The sequence below is a fragment of the Meleagris gallopavo genome, chromosome 1 (assembly GCF_905368555.1).
Source record: "Meleagris gallopavo chromosome 1, MGAL_WU_HG_1.1, whole genome shotgun sequence".
Taxonomy (NCBI): domain Eukaryota; kingdom Metazoa; phylum Chordata; class Aves; order Galliformes; family Phasianidae; genus Meleagris; species Meleagris gallopavo.
In genome coordinates, this window is record NC_139404.1 from 25746024 (window position 1) to 25761627 (window position 15604).

Genomic DNA, 15604 nt, shown 5'->3' on the forward strand with positions numbered 1-15604 from the left:
AAAACCTTTTTGCATTATTTGGACTTTTTAATTTTCAGAGAGAAAACAAGAGAGTAGGATTCACATAAAACGTTTAAATTTAGTTTGTCATGTTTATGCTTGGATTCTAATATCTACTACAACTGAGAAAAATCGGTATTTTCCTCTATAATCAATACAGTCAATGGAGTCAATTTCTGAGAAATGAAAACATAAATTCTCAAGGGCTCTTAGTTAGATGCCTAAATACAGGCATCTGTTATTAGTTTAAATGACCTAGGCAATGATGGCCAATTTTTATCTATCAGTCCAGAAGGACAGGGTTTCTCGCATTGGTTCCATGCTAGATTTACTAATCCTCAGTGGACATCTTAGATATCCAGACACATCTAGTGACACTAGAAAACTTGCGTTTAGGCAGATAAATTCCATCCTACATACCTACTTAAGAGCAAGCAAAATCACTCTCCAGGTTTAGTTGGCTATTGATTTCTGTAGGGCTTAATTACAAATGGAAACTTTGTCACCTACTCCAAGTGCAGACACACTTATGATTTCACATATGTATTCAAATGTGTCAGTAAGAGGTGAACCTTATTCAGGTTATTTTCAGGTTTGTCAGCTGGACCACATGACTAAAAACAATTAGAACTGATATGCATTGACCAGAAAAAGAAAGTAGTCAAAATTGTCTGAAAGGGTCACATATATCTAAGTCCAGGTTCATATGAGAACTGCATGGTCCTAATTTGCCTATCAGTCAGCCAGCAGTATCTCCCAAATGTGTTACCCATTTCCTTCAAATATGACAGAGCTTCTGAGGCTTAACTAAACAGAAAGACAAAGGTGTTATTAACCAGAACATGGTCTGTGCCAAAATTGTTGTGCCACAGAGACATCAAAGATGGATACTGCTGCTCATCTTTCTAAAAAAAACCCAACATGTATATTTATACGATCATATTAAAATCCAGATGCCAGATTTAGAAAGCTAGGCAGATACTGAAAGCTTAGAAACCTTAACTTTCAATTTCCTACCTTTAGTCAAAATTGAAAAACTATACAGAGACTATCTGAAACACAAACAGTCATGAATTTGAGTTTTACTCTTGAAAGGTTTACCTAAAAATGGAAAAAATGAAAATAATCAGATCTTCATTACTGTTGTATCTTTTAAACAACGTTTTACATTGGTGGAGCACAGCTGCAGAAATTTTTCTGTGTAACAGTATTCTTTTTAGAGACACAGTTTCCCCTAAATCTTATCGACTGCAGGTAATGACAACAGAAACCTGACTGCTAGATACGAAGTTATGCTAAAATGCAATGGGGAAAAGTATAACAGGCTTCAAAGATTACAAATCTCTAGCATAAATACTACATAAATATACACAAATAAGTATCGAGCAAATGTTTGTTAATTAATCCCACGAAACAATTATCTGATTTTTCACTCAGCATGACAAGAGGATACGTAATGCCACAGTAATATTCTGCTTTTAGGAGATGTAACAGATAATGCCTGATAATAACTTATGAATTCCACAGGAGAATTTTGGTAGAGTACCTCACTTCATTTATCATTGATAACATCATATCCTAGCGCTATTAGAATGATCAAGCAAATGATAAAGAACAAATACCTAGAGTAGCTTAGGATAAAATGCTGACTCCTCCAGCAAATTGGTATTCAGCTGATTCTCAGAAAGTAGACATCAACAAGAAGAAAATGGCCACTGCTACCTTGAAAGGTAATATCCCTAATTATCACTGAGGATATTAAGTGTCCAACATTTGTGATCATTGAAGGTCACGCTTGAAAGTTACAAGACTTAATAGTGGTCAGAAGACCAGCAATAAGAAGCACTACTTCTTATGGTTACAATTCCTTATATGTCACAGAGCCTACTGGACTGATAAACTTGTATCTTTGAACCCTAACAGGCCTCAGATCAATAAAGAAATGTATTTCTTTGCTACCACAAGCAGTCTTTGGTAACAATAAGGGGCTCACCAGTATCAGCGAGGGCACTGCAAAAAACACAAATGTCTCTATCTGAGTTACAAAAGAATAACACCCTTTGCTCTAAAGGAAACACAAGTAACATTTACTTACATTTCTTGACCATACTAGCATCAGTAGAGATTTAGGTTACATGTTAGGAAGAAATTCTTTACTCAGAAAGTGGTAAGACTCTCACACTCTGAGCAAAGAAGCTGTGGATGCTCCATCCCTGGAGATGATCAAGATCGGGTCGAATGGGGCTCTGGGCAGCCTGAGCTGGTGGGAGGCAGTCCTGCCCCACAGCAGAAAGGTTGGAACTGGATGATCTGTAAGGTTCCTTCTATCCCAAGCCATTCCATGATTCTGTGATGAATTCATGACTGTAAATTCATACTGATCATTACACTCTGGCCTCACATGAGGTTGCTTAATCAACAAGGGCTTGGTTTCTCCTTCTTTGGAGAAGACCTTCCAACTTCGTCACAAATTTCTGAGGCTCTTTATCTTGCATAGATACTCTACAAAGGGAGCATTCACCTATGCAGGTATTTTTCATAATTATGCAACTTCATGAAGAGGTTATTGCTAAATCTGTTGTAATTTTTTAGCTCTCTGGAATGCAGACATTATACACATCCTTTTTTTTTCTGCCAAAGTAGCTTGTAAAATGCTTCATAAGCCAGTGAAGCATAGGGTAAACTGGGAATACCAGAAATAACAGGAATAGCTGTAACTCCATTCCTGTCAACAGTGTTCAGAAGGACAGAAGCTCTTTTTCCAGTCAGAAAAAATAAGGCCAGTGCATATCTGGAGGATAAATAAAGACTCCATAAAAACAGATCCCGTTGTCCAAAACAGAGAAATACATTGCCCTTATTCTTTGCAGATTAGCACAAATTAAAATACAGAATACTACCATTTGTAAGTAATTGCTTTGAATCAGATGAGTCAGTGTTACAAATCTGAGTAAAAGTAGCCTCAAACAGCTTGTGAGCTACACAGATATAGCAGAACACTTAGAGATCACTTCTTAATTTTCGAAAGTAGATCAAAGCCCAAGATGGTGAATTGATTTTGTTCTTTTGCTTGGCGGATGGCAGTAATGCTAGACATCCTGGATTGAAATGTATGATTTTGAATCTCAAGAATGAAGTCAATAGGGCAGCACCATGGGAAAACCAGCAGAAAAGCAATAATGTTGGTCAGTGCTACAGTGTTCTGGTATTTCAGAGAAAAACACTGTCTATAATGGGATCTTTGAGATTGATAATGCAGAATAAGGAAGACGTGGAGGAGAAATGTGAGCAGGAAGAAAGGGGGGATGTAGTTAACATCCATTTAAAATGACTGCATTCACCAACAAAAGCTACCCAGCACTTACTCTCTGATATGCTTTTGCAACAATTAATATTCCATCTCTATCATCTTGGAAAGCATTTCCAGAACCCGAACAATAATGCCTCCTTTATCAGTGTTTGAAATAACTCCAATGAATCTAAGGCTGAATTAAAATGCTTGGTGACTGGTTAACTCCCTCAAAGCAATATAATCCACCTTGCTGCAATACGAGGAGATTTTGTAAATGTTCTTACAGGTCCTCTCCTCGCCTCTGAAAGTAAAATATTTTCCTAAAGCTCTGTCTAGCAGCTACACTAGCCAAACCATAAAGAAATGCTAGACAGCTAAATGCTTTGCTCTTGCAAAGACTTCTGGTGGTCGACAATGGCTGATCAGATGAGCTTAGGTATGCTATCCTTTTCTGACAGTAAAAAATGTTGAATTAGTTGAGTTGAAAGTGGACAATGGGTACATACCTATCAAAAGGGGCACCTGTAAGTGTAAGAAATCATCCTAAAAAAGGGAACAAATTGAAGAATATCTAACTGTGTGCCAACACTCAGACAGACATTAATTAAGAGAATTTTAAAAATGGTAGAAAGGACACAGGTCATGAATGTTCTTAAAAAAAAAAAAAAAAAAAAAAAAGCAGAAAACTAACAATAATTGAAGGGTTAAACTAAAACACAGGTATAGTCCTGAAAATAACATGTGGAAAAATGATTTCCAGATAAAATCCTTTTTGCTTCTTTGGTAAATTAAAGCACATTAATTAAATTGTGAATTGTGCTCGTGTGTCTATGTCTTACTTTGAAACAGAAGGAATTAAATAAGAAGAAAAATCCAAACATACAAAAGCCTTTTCAACTTAAACAAAGTTCTTTACATAGATGAACAGCTGACAACTTACAAAAGAGGTGTTTATGCTAATACTATATATGATGTTCACAGAATGACTCCATAGTATTTTGTCTTTCCTGAATAGATAAGTGGACCACTTGAAGCAGAAATTAAAGATCTTTCTAAATAGAACATAAAAAGAAAGGGCATGTACATGCATTTTTGGTCAGTGCATACCACTTACTGGAATTAAAACTTCGGGAGAACTGGCACTACAGAGTAAGAATATGTAAAAGGAAGATAAATGCCGGAATAGAGTATCATTAAAGCTATATACTTATTGCAACTCAAAAACTGACAAAAACAAGTAAATCATGAATGAAGAAAATGGTGGTCCTAAGAGGCTGAGTTAACGATATTTTAGTCATGCTCTAGCATCCAGGTCTTTATGCTTTGGAAAGGCCTGACATAAGAGGCACTGAATACCTCGAAGACGGGCAGTGCTGCCCAGGGGCTAAGCCCTTGTGATTGATGTGCCTGTTAAGAAAGTGACATTCAAAGGACAGTCCAAAATCTCTTCTTGGTGCAGGCGAGGGTGAGCACCACAGGCTTTATTTATCTCCACTATCCCAAATAAAATTTGAGTCTACACCTGTGAAACAGGACACTTTTTAAAAGGTAAGGTGGGTAAGTTGATTAGCTAATTAACCAAGCTCTTATATACAACCCATAGGGAGCATTTCAAATGCATAGGACCATTTTTGTTATTAAAATAAAATAGGACAGGGAAGATTTATCATTAAAATGTATTTCACTAATTATACCACCTGGAGTTCTTTCCACAAAACAAACTTTTAATTAGAAACTGGGAATTTATAGAAAATGTTTGGTATGAAAGTTTGATTGTTTATTAAAAGTAGACCATGGAAAGTTCCTGCACTATACCTCTTTAGAGGGTGCAGTCTGTCCTTTTAAAATCTCAAGAATCTCTTCAGAAACTACTGGTATTTATTTCTTGCACCTCTTTATTAAAAGAGAAGGCATAATAAAATAGGTATTTATTTTCACATGATGGGAGAGCTTCACTAATTGTAGGTACACAGATTATTTAATATTTAAGGAAGTAATAAAGCTCGACTGTACATTTATTATGAGCCAACCTGAGAAGCTGAATTCCCCAGTCTTGTACAGGCTCTTTGTACCAGCTGAGCATATCAGAGCAGCTGTATTCTTCCCAGAAGCATGGATGGCATAGCTGTCCAGGCCTGCACTAAGAGCTCATACACTGCAAAGCATAGCCATAGCTGCAGATGTAGATACATTAACAAGTCACTTAAATTCCTTATATAGTTTCTCAAGGAAGAGTAGCAATTTACTTAAAAATTTCAACTGACACTGCAGAAAACAGCACAAACATACAGGAACATTTTTGATGCCTATCATACTCTTAGTACCTTTTTTTTTTTTTTTTTTTTAGCAGCACTTTGCTAAAATAAGTGTTAGTTAACAAGTTTACAAACTCAATTTGTTTTGCAGCCTATTTGTTTTGAATGAGGAATTAAGAGACAATTACTGGACAGGCAAAGGAAAGCTGCATGACTCCAGCCATATGGTATCAAAAGGGAAGCGCCTCTTTCCCGTATCCCTCCATCTTAGTGCTTGTACGAGGGAAGAATGGTGAGGTTCCACCTCTGGGATTGGAAGAGGAAAGTGAACAGCAGTCCTCCAAAAACAGCAATGATCAAGGAAAGAACAATGACCTGCATTTATTGCTGGGTAGTGTTCCCAGTTGAGTTAATAAAGTTGTGGCCTAATTAAACTGAGCACTTCACATCTTGTTTTTCTTCTTGCATGGTCGGGACAATTAAGCATCCTTTGATGTAGAGTGCTCAGAGGAAATCTCCCAATTACTTTATGAACAATTTTTGTAATAAAGCCTGAGAGAATTTACTGAAACCACCTACAGTAGAATGAGGCCAGAACCAATCAACGCTGGATGACCAGACTTAAGACTACGAGCTTTAAACCACAGGCCACAAACACCACAAACCCCACACTACAGTGAGAAATGCAAGCTGTCACAAGTGCTATTTGGGTACAGCAACCTGAACAGAACTCTGTGGGAAAAGACTCGGTTTCATTCTTTGAGCAGAAGCTGTTGCTGATTTGTGATTTTCTGTTTAAGTAGAAGTTGTATTTTACACTGACACTAGCCCAGTTCCAAATTAAATGTATTAGTATTTAACTACAGTAGGTGCTTCACGACATCTTCATTCAATAGTCTGCTTAAGCATATTTGTATCTGTTTTTTTTTTTTAATCAAATTGAAAAAGTTATTTTGTTACTTCTTACCAAAAATAAGCAAGGACATTCCTAATTGTAGTAATTTGAAATAATAACTTGTTAACTTAAATTCAGTGTAATGAATGTAGGATAATAAGGATTTTCTGTACTTTCAAACCTCCTGCTATCATAGGAGAGAATACTTAGATCTCTAAGATGAGCCATTTCTATCTCAGAACTAGTCAGATCAACTAGCATATCTGAAAAACTAAATAAACATAAAGAATACTCTTATAAAGCAGATTGCATGTATATCCAAGAATACGTAGATTTAAATCTAAAGGCATGTATTTCTTATTTTAGGTATTATTTCATTAATTTGCACATTATATTAATTTGAATTCAGAAAAATACATCTTTTTTTTTGTAAAAATAACTTCTGAAATGCAATTTTGAGAATGGTAGCAACTGATAAATAATGAAATGAAATTAAAAGGAAAAAAAAAGCAATTATAATGCCTTTCAGTTTTGAGAAAATTATCATGTGTAAGTTGCACAAGCATTTAAAAAAATATTACAGCACTATTGTTTCCATTCAGTATCCACAAATAATTTAATTATTAAAATAAATAAATAAATAAACTGAAAGAAAATAACTACTTAGCTGGAACTTTGAAATTATGCTTTCACTCTAGCTTAAGAAAAATGGATTATTTTCAACTCTTATCTATTACTACTTATTTTCTGCACAAGGAAAAGTGTGTTTTGTGAAATTTGTTTTGATTGTTGCAGTAACAAGACTGAAGACTTTGAAAGTGAGTTTTTTCACAATTAGGATGTAAATTATTCACTTAATAGACCCAGTTGGGTAGAAAATGAAAACACAAAACAGCATAAAATCCCTTATAAAGTCATTCATCATCAGTTTAAATTAGCTCTAAAATGCATTATATACAAGTAGAAAAAAGCTCAAATTATTTTTGCATAATAATGAGTTCTGATCAGGAAAAAGAAAAGATACAGTAATTCAGTAATGCTAGAATCTATCCTCTGAAAAACTTGGCTACTGCTGTTGAAATATTTTGAGACATATATTCCATTCAACTCCCCAAACAAATAGCAGACTGTACTTCAAATGCATTGCAAGACTATTAGGTAATCTCTTTCTTTGTTTAGATTCAGTAGGGTTCAGTGACAAACATTCATCTCTTTCTATAAAAGTTCCTTGCTCTCTTCCTTAGATAAGAATTGCTTTACTTTTTGTAGCCACTCAAAATTTACTTCACAAAGTATTAGTATCTCACAGGAAAATTCAAAGAAAATGCAAAAATTATCATTTAACCATTTTAAAATTATGAATTATTTGTTTGATGCTTAGATCATAAAGTAGAAAGCACATTTACATCTGTAGGTAGATTAATAGAATTAGACACAAAGCTTCTGAAATAAACTAATACCAGCTGCTCCCATGCCTCATTACTCTGCAGTAGCTGCTACCCTGAAATATTGCACACTGCAGAATCGTTGGCTTTCAAAAGCAACACAGACTTTTTAGAAGACGTAGCAGTGCAAAACAGACACTTCACTCAGACAGAAGAAAAGAAAAAGAAAGTCCTATACTTCAGGATATGTGTTCAACTATTTTCCATTCTAACGTATGCATATTTTTTACCACCATCCATTTTACTTATTTGAACAGGTGAAAGCAATTAGATTGTAAAATTATTGCACTGTCAATGCTCAGAGTTCTACAACTATTTACAAATTCTGAAACTAACGAAATATCTTTCTTATTAGCACCACACACTTTGTGCTTCCAATATTCATGTAAGTAGGGATGAATATCACAGCCATTTAGCTTACTAACAGAAAATCTATTAATGACCAAAAGTAAGCTGTGCTCCAGAAATACAGCATATTTAGAAAAAAATATTCTCTAAGTACACATGCTATACAATAATAAAATTCTTTAAAATAACTGATTTTCAAAAGCTGTATTAGATAGCAGCCTTACTGTAGTCTGCAAAAATTACACTGCAACAGCTAAATCTCTCAGTAAAAGGCACTGTCAAACCCTCATCATCTCAAATGGTCATTAAGAACATCTGAAGTGACTCTCCTCTGGTAACACACAAGTAATTTTAATGCAGAAGTTTACACAATTAACATTACACAAGTTTAATTTCCAACAAGCCCAGAAGAATTAAATATTCCATGGCTCTCAGGACACATCTTCAACATAGAGGGTTAGTTTAAAATGTTTATGTAATACTTCTAGCATTAGAATAAAAACTTAAAAATGTTTGGAAGAATATTATTCTAGCAGAAATCAATTGTATATTTTAGCTTTTCTGAAGATAATACATACTTTGATAGACACAAATCAGGCAGACAAACATAAAACAGACTTCAGCTTTATTTAAAAAATATATACAACATGGTGCTCATACTCTGAAGTATTTAGAGGTAATATATCACAATAAAATTCTTCATTTTAAAATGCCAAAATAATGAAATGTAAGTTCTATATGGTATCCTTCAGAAAGTATTGATCTTTTGTTTTTGTACCTTTGAAACTGTCCTCTGCATAATAAAATTAATTTAACTTACAATTTTTAGAATAATTAGTGCTTACTCAATATAATTTGCCACACTCTCATGTGAAAATTCATGGAAATTATTGTAAGAGATATAAAATGTAAGCTACCATTAGTAGTAAGCATGTTAGGTAAGGCAATACAAGTCAGATATGTTGTTACATATCTTGAGATTTTGCCTTTTCAATTGTATGATATGGGCAGTATATCATCTTAGAAGACTATTCCATCAATCTTAAAATCACTTTAATTTTTAAACACCTTAATAAACTAAACAACCAAACCCAAGTTGAAAACTACCGAGTCTTTCACTTATCATAATAACTTTGAAGAAATAACATTTTCCGTGACATCAGGCCTATTTTTTGTACCTGTATGTTAGGTCTAAAATAGATTGTACTCGATATCCTGCACTGCATAGGCTTTTGCCAAATTAAAAATGCCTGTGGAAATTATTACCAAATCCCAGCAGGATACCATCAGTATGGTATCGAAAAGCTGATCAGAAAACAAAATAAACCATAATTAAAAGGAGGCCCCTTCTTACCCAGAAATGGCCATAGACCACAGACTTTCCAAATGTCTACTCAGAGCTTCTGGCATGCCCTGCAAACAGTGAAAGGGAATTCCCTGCAAACAACAAAGGGAATTTTCAATAAATTTCAGAATCAAAAGACTTCTCTCAGAAACTCTTCCTTCTGTATTATGGGCAGTTCCTCCAACACTCAACACATGGCTATTTGTGAGGAAAAAAGGCCTTTTTGATCAGCCAGGTGGGCCACCACAAACTCTATGGTATAGCAGACAACAGAAGGGGCTCACCAGCAAAACGAATGATTTTCTCGTTGCTGAATGCTCGTCTTATAAAAACAGCTGGCAAAATTTGTTCACCTCTGCCAGAATTAAGGTGTAACTCAGGTAAGAAGACTGACGTTAACCCAGATGAAAATTTACAGCGTTCTCTCTTCCACCAATAATCCTTCCATGTCTGACAACCACAAATTCCTTACTGACTTAGAATCAGAAGCCAAAGTAAAGAGTCATTCTTTTGGCATTACTGTGACACGGCACTTAAAAAGCAGCTGAAAACCTAACTAGAATTCCAAACTGGAAGGTTTACTAACAAAACCTGAGCTACTGTCAGCAGAAGGCTGATGAAATCATGTTTTTTTCTGCTACCACATCACTTAATCTCAGGAAACCCAGACCTAACCATGCTTTTTGGGAAATGCTTATATGCACTGGTTCAGATAAGATACCACAATAAAGTTAGATGTACTCGTTAACATGCTGTTAATGCTTTATGCTTCATATTTGATCTTATCTAAGCAGGAGACAAAAGTCCATTAAAACTGTGGTAAGCCTGGTCTCCATGCCACACTACAGTTAGATCCCCAAAGTGGGGGTTAACAGAAAAGAAAGGTGTGTAAGAAGAGAGTTACAAGATATCAATAACATTAAACCCTTAAGCTTTAAGAAAATAATAACCAATTCTTAAAAACGTAATTGGGAAGGAGTAAGCATTTAGTAAATCTCAATTTGGGAAAAAGCAGGTCATTTTATTAAAATCCAGAGAGAGAATTTATACCCCAGAAGTATTAAGCCCATTGGAGAGCAATTAAAGCTAAAGGAATTCACTGAAACATTAATGTGGATTTTTAACAAATCCTAGAATACTCTACAAGATCAAGAGAATCAAGAAAACTTAATGCAGTGCTAGTGTTTATGAAGATCAAATCTCAGAAACTACAGTCAGGCTGACATCAAGTCAGTATAAATTCTGGAAAGGTCGAGCAGTAAATAATTAAGAAATGATAGCACAATTCATTCATTTGTAAGTCTTGTCAACTAAACTTGATACCATTTTTTATGCTATAACAAGTTTGGCTAATAACATTAACTTGTATTGTCACAGCACACTTAGATTGCTATAAGATTTAATCTTGCATGACATTTTCAAGTACCATACAAAATCAATATTCTACATTACATGGATTAAAACTGTTTAAATACACAGATCTTGAAAACTGTAAGTGGAAAATTGTCAGACAATGTCGGTTCTCTGAAGAACTTTTATCGTCCCAAATTTATTACTTTCATTGTAAATCAGAGATTAATTTTTTTCAGATGACCTCACCCTGAAAACAATGGGAAATATCAATCAAACAGACGGGCTCATCTTCCTCAGTATAACTCATATGAGCATATACAGCTAAAATGTATCTCTCAAACAAAAATGCTAAAACTATAATCCAATTCATTTATAGAACAAAGAGTTAAGTGATAACTTGCTTACCAACTGCAAGCATTTATAATGCAAAAAAAAAGTAAACAGGATTTTCATTTATTGGAAAAAAAAGAACATTCTGGAATCCAACAGTAGAAAGCCATTACTTGACTGAATCTGTTCATGGGAAAGTCACATTTTTTTAATTTTAAACAATGAAAATAAATAACCTATTAGCACCCACTGCTAATACAGATGGCAGATTACCTACTTTTTAAAATCTTTATAAGCAGCTTTGATATCTTTCCAAAAGAGATGTCACATTTCAAGTGGAAGTGACACTCTCAAGGGATACACAGAGTCTTTAAGGAGGTTCTGAGACTCACACTGAGCTATGACCTGATGTAAGTTAGTAGCAGTAGTTACTAGACTTGTCAGGCAGTACACCACAAAAGGCAAGATGAATAAGAAAAAGACGTATCTAAACTTTTAGAACTGACTTGCCACAAGCTGAAAAACTAGGTATCAGTTCATGGAGACAACCAGTTCCAAAGGAGACACTACCCGTATTTAAAGTAAGCAAATCTTGGCCACAGGTATTTTCTGCAATGTGACAAATCTCAGGAAATCAATAGTTTCCTTCATCTGCACACTTTCTTAAAAAATGAGAATTAGAAAACCTGCATTACTGCTTGGGCCATCTCAACATACCCAGAACCACTGTATCTGGCTGACATAAAGAGAAGACAGAGCACACGCTCCATGCCCTGCCCTCCTCCACTGACAGCTTGGTCCCAATGTGATGAATGCTACGAACTTGCAATCACACAGAAACAACCCAGGTTAACTTGACCATTTCCTGCATACTCCAGTTCCATGGTGACCAAAAACAGGCAAGTAAATACAGATGCAAAAAGGTTTACAACTTGACACACAGTTTCTTTGCCACACGTAAAAATAAGATGGACTTTTAAAAGGTCCAAATAAATTCCTCCAGACAGTAACTTAATCTTGACAAAGAGAGCCAAAAGTTCTCAAGGGCACAGAGAGAAAAAAAAATGAAAGAAAAAGAAATTTTTCAGTCACTTAAAAATCCCACCTATTTTTTCTCCACAAGAGGCAGTGCTCAGAGTAAATCTACAATTGGAAAGTCCAACAGTAGTGAAATCTAGACAGTATTACCAGTTTCTGTACACTTAAGAATGAAGCTTTTTTACTTCAGCAAAGTAGTTCAGAGCGGCAGCCGTAAGAGGATTGGACTACCCCGTTTATTCAGTCCAACTGTGCCTGAACGCCTCTGGCTGCCTGGTTGCATTACTGAGGGCTCAGAAAGGCAATGAGGTTATGAAAGATTTTTTATACATACGCTTCTTACTGTAACCTTAGAAGCAACCATATTTTACAAAAGTAGAAAGGAAAACTTAATTAGTTTTCCTGTGTTCAGATGGAGGAGGGGAGAAATGCTAAGAGAACCTAAAGAAAACACAAGAATGAGTCTTGGCAACAGAAGAATTTCATCGTTGTTACTTAGCAGAATGTGCTCGGGATATATATAAATACAAACAGATCTGAGGGCAAAAAAAAAAAAAAAGAATGGATTTATTTAGCTGATGAATGATCTCATAGAGATACAACATACAGAAAGATATGATTTTTTTTATGATGAAAATGGCCATGAATTAACTATGAAACAAGAAGAGCAGCTGATAATAGCTACTAAGCATAATGACTTGGCTGTCTTATTTGCCCGGAACTGTTATTATCAGCATAAACTATTAGATCACTGTAGTTTAGGAATTTCTACTTCCTAGTCACTGCCTGAAATATGGGAAGGATGCAACTGGTAAAGCCGCCACCACACATGCCAAAATTTGTTAGGAAATCTATATAAAAGCAACTTTTTTTTTTTTTTTTTTTTTTCCTGCTAGAGATTAATTGATTTCGTAGGCCGGCATAAATGATCTTTGATTCCTGAACACTTCTTCCAAAAACCACAATCCAATCACACACATTCAAAGCACGCACGAGGCAGTCTTGTTTAGAATCCACTAAACACTACTATATAGTTGAGGAAGGTTGGAGATTCAATTTCAATTCCAAGATTCAATTTCAATCCCACTTCCCACTCACTACCCGGTAATTACCTCCTCAGGAAAAACAAAAAACAAACAAGTAAAAACAAAAACAAAAAAAAAAAAAAAAGGAAAAATTAAAAATAAAATAAAATGTTAGATTTATGATAGATGCTGATTAGGATAGGCAGATTTTAAAACGAATACGCATAAACACATTCCTCACTCATATTCTCACTGACTAAGCCTTCCCTTTTTCTTATCTGCCAAGCAAAACCTGTACTTCAAATTCCTTTTTAAAATCCTTTTTAAAATCCACTTCTTTAGGAAGTCTTTTCATCTTTTACCCATTTTTACCTCATGTTTGTATTACACTGCACAAAATTACAGCGCTACGTTTTCTTCCTCTTCTTTTCTGTGAGGATTCAATAGAAGAACTCAAAAGCTGAAGGAAATCTTATTCTGCCAGGTTTGAGAAGGAAATCACATTGCAGGTACAGGACTTCAGTTCTGGGAGCTTCCAGGGCCTGGAGGAGGGTTTAACTTTTGGCAGATGCTGAGGTCACAAGCTGAAGGCGCAAACCCCCAAAACAGTGAGTGAAAGCTTATACCAGAAATTCTTTATTCAGTGATGGTTTTACTTTTTTCTCTTTGTCTTTTTTGGAAGGGGTGGGGAGCGCAGAGGGTGAGCTTTTCAAAGCACTTAGCCTATGCAGTTCTGTAGAGGAGCTGAAACTCTCTAAAACACACATTTGTGATTTTGGAAAACTGGTCTATCTCGGAGCTGGCAAAGAGCTCAAATATAAATTCTATGGAGTAGACAAGGAGCTCCTGCCTCGCTGGCACATTCTTCACTCGAACTTCTTTCACCAAAAGTTGCCTCTTTAAAACTTCAGTGTACATTTGAGAAGCTAAACTTAGCTTTTGATTTGTACAACAGAACTGATACTATAAACCTGAGGGCTTCCTAAGACAGCCAGAGATACACCCTCCAAAGAAGTGAGAGTACTTGTTCGCATGACTGTAGACAGACGCATAATGACAGAACGGTGTGAGAAAACTCATTAAACACTTCCAGATTAATATTTGAGATTCTTTTTAATGGTTAAATTTATACAAAGAAAGTTGAATAATGTGAAATTAACCACATGAAATCCGTATCTGAAATTATTGTAGAATGTATTCAAATATTTGTGAACTTTGCCTTTAGCCTTTTTTGTCTCCCAAAATGTGTATATTTCTGACTGATCACATTATGCTCACTGAGACATTCTCAGCTACAATTTCTATACAAGAAAAGGGAAAAATAGGTAAAAACTCCCTACAGATCTCTACAGTTTTTGAAGTCTCTTTTAATTTTATTAACAACAGATTCTAAATACAAAGTGCTGTGGTTTTACAGAAACTATTCAGGACGAGTCTGGAGCTCTCAAAAGGGAACGACGTTTATTTATAACCACCAAACTGCATGTACATGTATTGTGCTAACAGAGAGGAAACCCACAGTGATTAACAACCTAACAACGACAAGAAGAACGCATTTTACTAAACTCAAATTTAATAAATAAAATGTAAATAAGAAGAACCATTTCAAAAAGTTTTTAGATTTCACAGGAATTAAAATGACCTACTTTTAAGTGTGGACTCACTGTATGATACTTACATAAATTAACAACAGCTGTTTTAAATAAATTTTGATTTTTGGAAAAAAATAAGTCAAACCAGCAATCGTTAGAAATCGCCAAATATGAAATTAGACACAGGTTTCATTGAAGCTTCAATCTTTCAGAATTTTTCAGAGTTTTTAAATCCTTTGGAAAGGGAAAATACTTTTCTCATTTCTTTTCATTTCAGTTTGGATACTTTGTAACTCCAATGGTTATTTACTTAATACAGAATAAGTAGAAAGTGCTTCATCTATAGAATTCTAACATTAAAAAGAACAATTAAAAAGAACAAAATAAAGGCATGATGTAAGCACTATAATATGAATCGTGCTCCAAAAGTAACATCTCCTGTTTTAACATGCTGGCTGACAATGCCAGAGGCAGATGTTGGCAGTATGGCAGTAGTGGCTGAACCTGCCCACCACTATTCTGTCACCTGTTGTTGCCGTGTGACAGATGGTAGCGGAGGGGCTCTCTGACAAAATGGGTCAGAGATGGAAGTGCATGTGAAGCAAAAGTGTGTCAATTAATTCCTTCATGAGAAAAAAATGGCACCCACTGACATTTGTTGATGGTTGCTGAATGTCTGTACTGCA

The 15604-nt window shown here is 35.1% G+C and overlaps 1 protein-coding gene across 10 annotated transcripts in view; it reads right to left on the reverse strand.

Annotated features, from left to right (window-relative positions):
* The window catches only part of FOXP2 (forkhead box P2), a 410750-nt gene that overhangs the window by 223603 nt on the left and 171543 nt on the right, over window positions 1-15604 (reverse strand). The window contains exon 4 of one of the 10 annotated variants that reach the window (XM_085219219.1): window positions 9590-9672. The exons of the other annotated variants lie outside the window; for them this stretch is intronic. The gene's annotated coding sequence lies outside the window, so the exon portion shown is untranslated. The remainder of the gene's footprint in view (window positions 1-9589; window positions 9673-15604) is intronic. 10 annotated transcript variants of the gene reach the window in all.